This window comes from Miscanthus floridulus, chromosome 9 (assembly GCF_019320115.1).
Source record: "Miscanthus floridulus cultivar M001 chromosome 9, ASM1932011v1, whole genome shotgun sequence".
NCBI lineage: Eukaryota > Viridiplantae > Streptophyta > Magnoliopsida > Poales > Poaceae > Miscanthus > Miscanthus floridulus.
In genome coordinates, this window is record NC_089588.1 from 100,991,745 (window position 1) to 101,003,604 (window position 11,860).

Sequence of the window (11,860 nt, forward strand, 5' to 3'; positions counted from 1 at the left end):
GAGAGGAAAACACGAAGACATCAACTCAATGATCAATGAGCCAAAGCGCCACATAGTTCTTTCTGGGAAAATAAATATAGTGGGAATTGAAGATAAGTCAGACATGTCAGAAGATTATGAAAGAAATGTCCGAATTCCACCCTTCATAGTGAAGAAAGATCCAAGCATCATATTAAATGATGAAGACACTCCATGGTTATGACAAGATCATAACCAAGGGTCATACGTCAAGAAGAAATTCACTGTTGTGCCCGCATGATACAACGATGCACTGTTGTGACATAATTTTAGAAAGTCTATATGAGATTCAAGAATTTATGACTAGTGTTTGATAAAACTTTCTCAAATAGGAAAATAAGCTATGTAACAATTGTAGATCTTGCTGAGATGACCAAACTTGGTATTCAGAGTTTTTTCATCTGAGGTCATTTAGTGTCTCATTTGAGCAAGTTTGACCAAGTCAAATTTGGTCAAATGAAAAAACAACACTTTGACTCTAGTATTATGGACTCTAAATGACTTCAAATTGAAAAAAAAATTAATACCAAGTTTGTTAAACTCATCAAGATCTACAATTGTTGTTTTGGTCAACTTTCCATTTGAGATAGCTTGGATGGTTCAAATTTGTGATTTTTAAATTTTGACTCCTACAAACTAGTTTTCGGAACCCTAGATTGTCTCAAATTGAAAAGTTTTGAATATCAAGTTTGTTCAGCTCATCAAGATATACAATCCTTATATAGGCTATTTTTTCATTTGAGAAAGTTTCAACAAAATGTAGTTCAAATTTCACAAGTGTGTGACATAGTTTTAGAAAGTCTATATGAGATTCAAGCATTTGTGACTAGTGTTTGATAAAACTTTCTCAAATGGGAAAATGAGCTATGTAACAATTGTAGATCTTGATAAGATGATCAAACTTGGTATTCAGAGATTTTTCATCTGAGGTCATTTAGTGTCTCATTTGAGCAAGTTTGACCAAGTCAAATTTGGTCAAATGAAAAAACAACACTTTGACTCTAGTATTATGGACTTTAATGACATCAAATTGAAAAGTTTTGAATACCAAGTTTGTTAAACTCATCAAGATCTACAATTGTTGTTTTGGTCAACTTTCCATTTGAGATAGCTTGGATGGTTCAAATTTGTGATTTTTAAATTTCTACGCCTACAAACTAGTTTTCGGAACCCTAGATTGTCTCAAATTGAAATGTTTTGAATACCAAGTTTGTTCATATCATCAAGATCTACAATCCTTATATAGTCCATTTTTTTATTTGAGAAAGTTTGAACAAAATGTAGTTCAAATTTCACAAGTGTGTGACATAGTTTTAGAAAGTCTATATGAGATTCAAGAATTTGTGACTAGTGTTTGATAAAACTTTCTCAAATGGGAAAATGAGCTATGTAACAATTGTAGATCTTGCTAAGATGATCAAACTTGGTATTCAGAGATTTTTCATCTGAGGTCATTTAGTGTCTCATTTGAGCAAGTTTGACCAAGTCAAATTTGGTCAAATGAAAAAACAACACTTTGACTCTAGTATTATGGACTTTAATGACATCAAATTGAAAAGTTTTGAATACCAAGTTTGTTAAACTCATCAAGATCTACAATTGTTGTTTTGGTCAACTTTCCATTTGAGATAGCTTGGATGGTTCAAATTTGTGATTTTTAAATTTCTACGCCTACAAACTATTTTTTGGAACCCTAGATTGTCTCAAATTGAAAAGTTTTGAATACCAAGTTTGTTCAGCTCATCAAGATATACAATTGTTATTTTGGTCAACTTTCCATTTGAGAAAGTTTAAATGGTTCAAATTTGTGATTTTTAAATTTCAACGCCTACAAACTAGTTTTCGGAACCCTAGATTGTCTCAAATTGAAAAGTTTTGAATATTAAGTTTGTTCAACTCATCAAGATCTACAATCCTTATATAGGCCATTTTTTCATTTGAAAAAGTTGTAGAATAAAAATACTATATTTTATTTATTTTTATAGGTTCAACAAAAATTTCCTATCATTTTGGTCAAAAAAACCGAGAAAAAATTGAAACATTGACGTTACAATAATGTGATAATAAATTTTCTACCGAATAATATTAGTTTTATTAATTTTAAGTTACAAATATATTTTTGCATTAACAAAATACTTAGTATTAGTAACATTTATATTCTATATTCATAAAAGAAATTAAAAACTTTAGGTTACAAAATTTTCCTATTTACAATAAATAATTAGTTAATCAATAGTATTTTTGAAAATAAATATTGCAAAGTATTGAAGTTGCTATAGAATTAATTAGTATTAAACAAGAAGAACAAAATCAAAATCTCAGACCTTTCCAATTACTCTGGCGGACTACCAAAATTTTCAGGCCTTCAGTCCTGGCCCAGGCCAGGAACCGGGACTAAAGGGTGAGCGGAATTGCCCACACAAAAATACCTTTAGTCCCGGCTGGTAACAATAACCAGGACTAAAGATCCTTTAATCCCGGCTGGTAAGCCGAGTCGGGACTAAAGGGTTGGACCTTTAGTCTCAGTTCGGCTTACCAGCCGGGACTAAAGGATCTTTAGTCCCGGTTGGTGTTACCAGCCGGGACTAAAGGGTCCCGACCTATATATATCGAACGATTCCTCTGTTCATCTTCTACTTTTCGATCTACAACGTCGATCTCGTCTCTACCGCGCCCGGCCACGTCGAGCTCTGTTGCGCCGCCGTCGTACATCGTCTATCCCCGCCCGGCCTCGTCGTCGAGCCCCGCCCGACGGCCGTCGAGCTCGTCTCCGCCGTACGTCGTCCTCGCACGGCTCAGCTAGGCCCCGTGGTCGGCCAGCACGCCCGCCATCCGCCCGGCCGCGTCGAGCTCTGCCGCGCCACCGTCGTACGTCGTCTACCCCCGCCCGGCCTCGTCGTCGAGCCCCGCTCGGCGGCCGTCGAGCTCGTCTCCGCCGTACGTCGTCCTCGCGCGGCTCAGCTAGGCCCCGTGGCCGGCCAGCACGCCCGCCATCCGCCCGCCTGCTAGCTATAGCTCAGCCATATTTTTTTAGATAGTTTTTTAGATAGTTTTTTAGTTAGTTTTTTAGATAGTTTTTGATATATGTTAATTAGATTTAAATATATTAAAATTTAATTAGTACTTTATTTAGATAGTTTTTTATTATAGTTTTTGATATATTTAGTAATTATTATTCTATCTCTCTCTATATATGTGTTAGATTTAATTTTGATTTAGTAATTCTATCTATGTATATATGTTAGGTTTAATTAGATTTAGTAATTAATTCTATCTAGATATATGTGTGTTATTTTATTTAATTGGATTTAGTAATTATATTCTACCTCTCTATACATATGTTAGATTTAATTTTGTTTTAGTAATTGACACATGCATATTTTATTAGTAATTCTATCTCTATATCACATGCATATTTTATTTTAGTAATTCTATCTATATATCACTTGGATATTTTATTAGTAATTCTATCTATATCACATGTATCTAGAGAGAAATTCTATATGTATACATATATATGTACTTAATTATTTCTATGTGTATATATACATGTACTTAATTATTTCCATGTGTTGAGAGAGAGAGAAAATTGTATCTAGAGAGACATTCTATGTGTTATCACATGCATATCTAGAGATATATACATATGCACTTATTTCTATGTGTTGAGAGAGAGAGAAAATTGTATCATTCTATGTATATATATACATGTACTTATTTCCATGTTTTTGGATCGAAAGTGTTTTTGATTCGATTCCAAAGCCTATACCTTATTATTGTTTATCCTTATGAAATATTATGTGTTATTATATTTAATTGGATTTAGTAATTCTATATGTGTTATCACATGTACTTATGTTATGTGCCATAGTAATTCTATCTATGTCGTGAAGATACAAATGGCTGCTCCGGATGATAACTTGAATGATGACATAATGGCGGGTATTATCAACGCCGGCACCAATACGGATGTAGATGACACGAGTCAGTACTTTGCTGATTATGAGGATATCCTGAATATCCCGGTGGTTGAAGATCAACAAATTATCGCGTAAGAAAATACTGGCGAGGTATATTCGATTATCTATCATCTCTTATAGATGCATGCGTACGTATATTTGTTGTTAATCGTTGTGTTTCTACTCATGTAGCCGGTCTCTGGATCTACATCAACCACCGACAAGAGTAGGAAAGTCCGAGGGCCAAAAAGCCATTAGAGGGCCGTTTTATAATCACTACTACAAAAACGAATTTGCGCAGCGTCACCAAAATAGCCTCCGTGGCGGGCACAATTTTTGCCCGCTGCGATTAATGGCCATGATTTACCGAGGCGGGCCTTTTTTATTTACCGAGGCGGACGTTTTTGTCCGCCACGGTAAATAGATTTACCGTGGCGGGCGTCTTAAGATGTCCGCCACGGAAAATAGGGTATTTTCCGTGGCGGACGTCTTAAGACGCCCGCCACGGTAAATCTATTTACCGTGGCGGGCATATTATAAGGTCCGCCACGGTAAATAGTGGCCCAGCAGGCAGCCCATCTGGGCCCAATATCCGCTCATTGTATATATACCGAAAGTTAGGGTTTTACTCATCCCCGTTCACTCAATCAGTCGTCGCCCTCCCCTCTCTCTCAGTCCTTCCCCGTGCGGCTGCTGCCCCTCCTCTCCCTCTCCCTCTCCATAGCCGGCAAGCAGGGCAGCGCCCCTCCCTCTTCTCTCACTCCCCCTCCCCATCCCCTCCACTATCTCACTGCTCCTCCACCCCATCCCCCGCAGCCACCTCCCTATGCCTCGTTCGATTCGATTCGGCCTGCGGGTAGCGGCTCCAATCCGTGCTGTGCCGTGTTGCTTCAGCATGTTCTTCCGATTTTTCTCCGGATCTTTGGTTACTGTTTTGATCGTTTTTCTTGGCGATTTGGATTGGGATTAGATGGGAGCAGGTGATGAGAACAAGACAGGGACATCAGAACCCTTTCCTGGGCGTGATAGACTAAGTCTTCAATGGGAATCTCTCTGATGCTTTTGGCTTCCCCAAAACCAAATCTCGTTTCTCTGTATTTCTTCCGAGATCTGTTTCTTCTTCCTGGTAATTGGCTGCCGATGATGCATAACAAATGCACGTATTATCGGATTGTTCCATGACGATCTACAAATTGTCACTACCACTGAGGCAGACTTTTAGATCTGCAATCTGTTTTCTTTTGAATTTGATTAATTTGTTTGTTTTTTTCTCTTTCTGGTTCTGTTTTCCTTTGGTCTGATAAGTTATCTCGAGCAAATTGCCTATGATGGTGTTAAATATACTTTGTAGCGTTTTCGCTGTGAAATAAACTTAAATCTGAGGCATTTGCAGTTCAATAATCGTTGTTGCATCCCATCAGTTCAATAATCTCGACGATCTTTTCTTCGTGTCATGCCCTCGTCGTCCATGACGCGGGTCCGGCCTCCTCTTCGTCCACGGCCGCGGATCCGGCCGATCTGCGCTCCCTGGCCGCAGATCCGGCGAGGTCGTCCTCCCTGGCCGCGGATCCGGCGAGGATGACCTCTTCGGCGGCGGATACGGCGAGGAGGAGACCCCGGCGGCGGATCCAGCGAGGTGCGGTGGCGCTGGTATTGGGCTGGGAACGTGCTCGTCGGTGGGCTCGAGAATGGGCTCACCGACGGGCTCCTGGGTTTTTTTTTTGTTTTTTTAAATAATATACCGCGGCGGGCGGTGTAACGTGACCGCCGTGGTAAAAGTATATTTACCGCAGCGGGCACGTTACACCGCCCGCCGCGGTAAATCGGTTAACCGCGGCGGGCAAAGCCGCCCGCCGCGGTTAAGCCACGATTTACCGTGGCATCTAGGCCGCGGCGGACGGCTTTGCCCGCCGCGGGAAACCGAAAATGCCCGCCTCCAGTAAAGTTTGTGTAGTAGTGAATATCAGAATTCGACACCGACACCGGCAAACCATTGGGACCACATGCTCAGACATATGTCAATCAATGTGGGTTCATTGTAAGGGATAGGATCCCAGTTAGTGCTCGTGAATGGAAGCAGAAGATATCCACTCCTAATGTTAGATTTGTATCTAATCGTGACAAGAACCTAGCTTGGAGAGATATCACTCAGCATTTCACATTACAAGTAGATGATGCTTTGAAGGAGCTAGTGAGGGATTGGACAATGAAGAAGATGGCAACATTGTTCCAGAGTTGGAAGAAGACATTGTATAAAAAGTTTATCTTGAAGAATGAAACGCCGGATTTCAATGCTAAGGCGTTTGTCAAGTTGGAATCCCATTGGGATGACTTCGTACAATACAAGACATCTAAAGGGAGTGAGGAACGTGTGATGAGGAATCAACAGAATGTCCGACAAAAGCAATACCATCATCGCATAGGATCAGGTGGTTATAGGAGTGCTATTCCCAAGTGGCAAAACCTAGAAGCAGAGATTACTGCCAAGGGAATCATACCTGAAACAATAGAGAAGAACTGGCCTCAACGCGCAAAGAATTGGTTCTATGCTCATGGGGGAAGCCTAGACCCAGACATTGGCAAGCTAATTTTCGGCCAAAAAATTGAGAGAGCAACACAGAGACTAGCTCGTGCTAGGGAAGAAGCTGATAGTGGTGTTTTCAAGCCCAACAGAGAAAAGGATGAATTGACATATGCCCTAGAGAATCCCGAACACGGTGGTCGAACAAGAGGCTATGGGGCGGTTCCGTGGCTACAAGCATTCCCAGCAGACAAGGATACCTACAGAAGCCGCCAGAGAAAGAAGGATGAGGAGGCAGACCGAATCCGTGTATTGGAGCAATTTGTTAATGAGTCACGACAAGCATTACTTGAATCACGTGAACGAGAAAAATCTCTTGAGGCAAGAATGCAGGAGGAGATCAAGAGGCAAGTGCAGCAAGCAATGAGTCAAATGCAATCGCAATCAACGCCGGGAGTCACCATTAGCCCCGTTGGTCAGATGAAAAGCAGTTGTGCTTCCACAGAGCTACCAGTTATTCAAGGTGACGCTGGGTTGCGCTTCCCTGTTGATGACATTACCGAGCCTCTAACAACATGTGAGCTGCACATTCTAGATGGTAATAATGCATCAATCATGGTGGCTGTTGGGGTTGTATCTCCAATAGACCGAATGAAGACACCAAGAATCCATGGGTCAGTTATTCAACCTGGATATGCTAGCGTCTCGGTCGATAGAGTGCTCAAAGGTTACAGCAATGTTCCTCTTGACATTGAAGGCGGTGATGGGGAGAAGACACTAGGAGAAGCAGAGAAGACATTTATTCAATGGCGCAAACGCTTCATCATCATTTCTGGGGCGCCACTGCTTCCCCTACCTCACCCTAGGTACGAATGAAAGTGAATGAAATATTATTTTCCATTAATTTTATATTGGCTTCAAAAATAATTGACCCACAACTTGTTTTGTAGCAGGGTCTCCCCCAGCCTAGCCCAATCATTCATTCCCCATCTCATCACAGCGTCGCGGGGGGCGAGACGACTTCATCCCCACGGCGATCTCTAACTCCTACACTGGCCCCATCGCCTCCACAACGATCTCCAACTCCTACACCGGCCCCACCGCCTCCACAACGATCTCCAACGCCTCCACGCCGGACTCCAACACCAGCCTCATCGCCTTCACGCCGGTCTCCAACACCGCCCCCACCCCCTCCACAGCGACACACTACAAAGACGTCTAAGGTCCTGGCGGCAAAGAAGACCCCGAAAAAAGAGTTATTTCTCAAGAAATACTTACTGAAAAGACTGATGAGCAAATAGCAACTGAAGAAGACAAAAAAGTGAAAGATTTTTTTATAGATATCCAAAAGCAGAGACAAGCGAAGCTTAAGGAGAAGCCGTACTTTTACAAGGCACCGGAAGGATTGCAAGGCACCACTTAATGTAGTTGAAATACCAGTAAGTTGTACTATATATACTTCTCCACGTGTTTAATTACTATATCGTACTTCAATTTACGTGTGAGATGATGAGAATAATCTTCTTCTCGTACAGTGGTGTTTGCGGCAGCAACCAGGTAATAACTTGTGTGGATACTACGTTTGTGAATTTATCACTGCACACATAAGAAGAACTCCTGAAGATGTCCTCAGAGTACGTATATATCAATTTTTTATTTATTTTTAAATGAATATATATATATATATATGTATTAATACTTTTCCTTTTATTTCAAATGCAAGACTGAATGGTTGAAACAAAGGGTCATGCAAAAAGACCATCTGAAAGCAGTTCAAGAGTCAATAGCAGGATTTCTTCTAGAAAAAGTGCTAAATCCCAACGGCGAGTTCTACTTTGATCCTAAGGAACTAATGATGTAAATTAAATGTTTATTGATATCGTTATTTTCGAGAACAAGATTACGAAAGTGTTGTATATATACATATATATATATATCTATAATATATATAGTTTCATACTTTATTCGAATATAATAATGCTCGAGATGAGAATTAGATGTAATTATATGCGTGCGTGTATTTATATTAGCAGCGTAGAATACGTACATAAAAACATATTATATATTAAACAAATATGTGTAACTGAACTGAAAACAAATTAAACAAAAAAAGAAGAAAAAGAAAATGAACCTTTAGTCCCGGTTGGGGTTACCAACCGGGACTAAAGGGTGCGGCCACGTTTGCTCGGCTGGAGGGCCTTTAGTCCCTTTTGGTAACACCAACCGGGACTAAAGGTCCCTCTTAGTCCCGGCTCGATGACCCGGGACTGAAGGTTCCACCTTTAGTCCCGGGATCATTGTCCCGGCGCGGTAACCGGGACTAAAGGCCGTTACCGCCCGGGACAACAAGTCCATCCTGTAGTAGTGACGGGAATCTTTGATCACCAACTCTAGACAAATGTGATCATGGAGATAGCTAGTTTCAAATATTGTTTTATATTTTCTGAAACTAATGAAAACTGGTTGTCTGTATAAAAGTTTATATCTAATTCATTTTAGATCATAAAAATACAAAACTAGTGCTAATGTTTTCTAAAGATATTGTGTATTAAATAGCGTTACAATGGAAATTATTCTGATTTTATTCATACTATTTTACATAGCATAGTTGTGCCCTTCATTTATTTAACTCATCATTTTATGCTACGCAAGCACGATTGAATGTGAGCAAGAGAAATTAGTACTAAAAATTAGAGTAGCAAATATGTTGGAGTCAAATGAACCAAATTATTTTTGAAGGCTTAGTGACACTATGCTAGTCGCAATGCTAAGTAGGATAAATATATAGCATGCCCCCACCTTGGGGTTGGTGTTGTCCTTCAGATCTTGTGTATACTCATAGTCCACTTGATACTCTTGGCCCTTATTTGGTATATGCAATTGAAGTCTTAGATGAGCTCTTGCAGTTCTCCTTGGCAAAGCCCAAGTACTCCTTAGCAGTTAGCTCCTCACCATCTTCTTTCCTATCGGGAAATGCTCCCATTATGCCAATAGAGATTGATCCCTTAACGATCATGTTGGCCATCCCATTGCTCCATTCCCGCTTCTCAAACTGTTGTACATTCTAACTACTTCAAGAGAAGCAACTGGTGCAACATGCTTCTCCCTGGTACACCATTAATATACTGCTGAAACTTTATATTAAATGTTGGAACATCTTAATGACCTCAAATGACAAAATCTAACTATAAATATGTAGATCTCGTCTAGAGCTATAATTTTCACATAGAAAGTATCTTTATCCTACACGATAAAAGAAATATATGATTTTTCTAAGACAACAAGTTTGGTACACGATTAATATGTTGCTGAACTTTATATTATTTTTAAGCATCTTAACGATCTTAAATGAAAAAATTCAAAACTAAAAAATTATATATGTCATCGAGGGATACAATTTTTATATTAGAATCAACTTCATCCGTATGAAAAGGATATAATTTTTCTATGACTGAGCCTTGCCGCTACATGGGGGTCCCATCTGTCAGATCCATGTAAGCGTTGAGACAGCATGCCAAATCAGCTATCGGGTCGAATAAACATCTGTTTATTAGACCTCGATGAGACCCGAACTAACTTCAAGGACCCGAAAATGTATTTTGAGACTTTGGGGACCAATATGACAGCTACAGTCAAGTTCAAGGACCTTTGGTGAATTTCACTTTTTTTCTTTGTTGACCCTTGTGGTTGTTGGCCACCTTGCAGGATCAACGATTTCATGAGCACTTCAATGCCGTCAAAGACCGTGTGAAACATGAACTACATCGGGTGAATGAAAATATACCTAATCATGACCTCAAAAGATTGGTAATGTGTTTTCAATTGCTATGATCATTATCTCGCACCATCTCCCACATTGTGCTGCTTTATTCATACTTTATGCTGGTTACTCATTATTTTTCGTTTGCACAAACTTAATCTCTCATATATGCAAACCCTTGAGTAACCCACCCATGCAGTTGTATTTAACGGAAATGCTTTGCACCCTTGTGGCAATAGACAGATGAAATTGAGGAAATGGAACGGGCGCTCCAGATACTTACGGTTGAATATCCACGGCTCGCTGCAATGCTGGAGGAACTGAAAACTGCACTCGGCCTAGAGGTTCTCATTTATATATATTATTATAGTATTAATTAAAGGCCATTGGTTTCTGCTCGTCTCTTCTCAGCAACATAATAATAATAAATATTATTTCTAGGCAGAGGATGAGGATGAGGATGAGGATGAGGTCACAGACGACAAGGAGGCCTCGGCAACCTCACTATCCGAGGAGGTGGTCTGAAACAAATGGGGAGGAGCCAATACACTCGTCATATCAATAATCCATCGGTTTATATAATCAACGCCAGTGAAGTGGCGCTCCAGATGCATCCTAATAATCATTTTAGTTCACTCAGGTGTGTTATGTGTTTGTGTGGGCTACAACATATTTATAATTCGTAACAACTCTGTTTTGAGTCGAGTAATAACGGGAAGATTTGTCTTCAAGTCGCCAAGATCCGCGACATCATCGATGACTACCCTTATGTCGCCGTGGACGACTACTCTCCGTTCGGAGCTGTGGAGCTAGTCGCTGGCCGAGTACTCAAGGTCATCAAGATAATGGTATGGTCGACCATATTGCCCTGCGGCCTCAGCCACTACCTACAACAAATTCCTTTTCGAGATCTTCGCCAATGGCTAGTTGATTCAGCTACAAGCCCCCAGCATTTCCGCCGTGCCTGATGTTCTGCTCTACACCAAAGGAGAGGTCCATTTCGCCAATAATAGCCCATGATGCTCTGAGTCTTTGTGGGTCCATTTGGCGTGCTCAAGGTTTCTGTTTACTTGTGCGCTTTAGCCTTTCTGTGACAATTTCTCATGCTTAGGTGCTGCCTTGCTAGTTTTTTGTCTTTTCGGACCCACCACATTGTACCATGTACGTGCAACTAATGTTTAATTTGTGCCATGTCCAGCACTAATTGAGGGACACACATGTGCTGTCAACGTCTTTATTTCTTATTTTTCTGATGCAAAAAGCTTCTCTTGCTTTTAGCATAGTAGTATTACAGTTTGTTTGGTCCATTTCGACAACAACATATATTACAGTTTGTTCGGCCATGGTGAGTCCCAAACATGAGCAAGAAATGAAACGAACAGACTAATGCCACGGTGCCTTAGCACGTGGAATATCAATGTGTTTGCAATGTCTGAGGAAGAGCAATCCGCTCCAAATTATCTTTTCTCGGCATTCGTCTCTCCCTACAAGCACAAGCTTTAAATTTGAATAGCTGCTCATTGTGGCGTTGCTAGTGCCTTGCTGGAAAAACTCTGCTTCTGGCCCCATTATACTCTTATCAGTGCTTCTAACTGGATATTG

At 40.5% G+C, this 11,860-nt stretch overlaps 3 non-coding genes across 3 annotated transcripts; all 3 read left to right on the forward strand.

Annotated features, from left to right (window-relative positions):
• Nucleotides 1-4,950: 4,950 nt before the first annotated feature.
• On the forward strand, nucleotides 4,951-5,040 carry LOC136484623 (small nucleolar RNA R44/J54/Z268 family). The gene has a single exon (XR_010766128.1). It is a non-coding gene; the product is annotated as a small nucleolar RNA R44/J54/Z268 family (small nucleolar RNA).
• A 72-nt stretch (nucleotides 5,041-5,112) lies between these two features.
• LOC136484645 (small nucleolar RNA snoR122) lies at nucleotides 5,113-5,190 on the forward strand. The gene has a single exon (XR_010766147.1). It is a non-coding gene; the product is annotated as a small nucleolar RNA snoR122 (small nucleolar RNA).
• A 103-nt stretch (nucleotides 5,191-5,293) lies between these two features.
• On the forward strand, nucleotides 5,294-5,367 carry LOC136484616 (small nucleolar RNA Z267). Its single transcript, XR_010766122.1, has one exon. It is a non-coding gene; the product is annotated as a small nucleolar RNA Z267 (small nucleolar RNA).
• The last annotated feature ends 6,493 nt before the right edge of the window (nucleotides 5,368-11,860 follow it).